Source organism: Elephantulus edwardii, unplaced genomic scaffold, assembly GCF_000299155.1.
Source record: "Elephantulus edwardii isolate Elephantulus edwardi_28Jun2011 unplaced genomic scaffold, EleEdw1.0 scaffold00205, whole genome shotgun sequence".
NCBI lineage: Eukaryota > Metazoa > Chordata > Mammalia > Macroscelidea > Macroscelididae > Elephantulus > Elephantulus edwardii.
In genome coordinates this window covers 905,037-906,540 of record NW_006399955.1, presented here as the reverse complement: position 1 = coordinate 906,540, position 1,504 = coordinate 905,037, and positions in this window count along the sequence as shown.

Here is a 1,504-nt window from a genome sequence, read left to right as displayed (position 1 = left end):
TAAAAAAAGAGGAAAGAACAGGGGGGAGAGGAGGGCTGGACAGGGAGCAAAATATAAAAATGAATGATTGGAAATCTCTGTAAATGTTCATTAAAATTAATAAAATAATTTTTTAAAGTGTTTTCCGCATTATTTCACATAAATACATCATGAATTGGATAAATATTTCTATGAAATAATTGCTACATAATTAGAGTTTTGTACATAACAACAACCAATTTGATAATTGTTTTTAAGAACATTAAATTTATTTGCAAGTTGTTGTTGTTATTGTTGTGTACCATAAAGTCAGAACTGATCCATAGCTGACCCTTTGGGTGCGTTTTCAAAGGCAGTTAATCACAAGGGAGGAGATTGCCCATCCTTTTTCTGCAGAGCAGCTGGTGTATTCAAACAGTGAGCCTTTTGGGATTGCAGCACATCTTTAAACTGCACCCTTTCTGCCTAAGCAGCCAGAGCTCCCATATAACATTTTCTAATGATATAATGAAGAGTTCCTTAAGTATCATCACATTAATTTCCTGGAGTAGCTATACAAAACTATGAAAAATTTGATGTCTTAAAATTAGGCATATTAATCCACAGAGCTATGCTATGAACAACATGTTAAAACCTTGCCCTTTATGACACCATCTTTACACTCATTGTTGCACTCAATGTGTCTGTTCATCTCATTGTTGTTGTTATTGTTAGGTGCTTTCAAGTCAAATACAACTCTTTTAAAAACCCTATGAATAGCCATCCTGGAACCTGCCCTGTCCTGTCCTACCTTCACCATCTCTAAGACTCTAGAACCCGTTGAATTCACAGTGTCAATTCATCTTGTTAGGGGTCTTTCTCCTTTTCACTGACCCTCCATCTTTCCAAGCACAATCTTCCTCCCCAAGGAATAGCCTTACCTATCTACATGTTCAAAGAATGAAAGATGAAGTTTTGTCATCCTTGTCTCTGAGAAGCACTCTGGCAACACACTTTGCAGGACAAATCTGTTTGTTCTTTTAGTGGTACATAAATTATTCAGCACTCTTCTCCAGTACCACAACTCAGAAGAATGTATTCTTCTTCTGTCATCTTTATTCATTGTCCAGAGTTCTGAGGCACAGCAGGTGATTGAGAAGACCATAGCCTGAATCAGGCATATCATTGTCTTTAAACTGACATCATTGTTCTTCAATATTTTAGAAAGATCCCTGATGGCAGACTTGTCCAATTGTATTATGTCTCCTGATTTCCTGACTGCTGGTACCAAGGGTATTTATTGTTGATCCAAATAAAATAAAATTATTGACAGATTCTATTAAATTTAGCTAATCTAAAATAATCTGCCCACATCAGAATCATTAATTAATATTGTTCAGTTCTGCTTCTTATACAGTCTCCAAGATTCAGATTGGAAACTAATGGATGTCTTTGGAGACAATTGTTAAGTCTTTTCTTTTTGGGCATGGGAAACTGGAAAACAATACATGTCAAATAGATTTAAATATTGCTACAAAGTACTCAA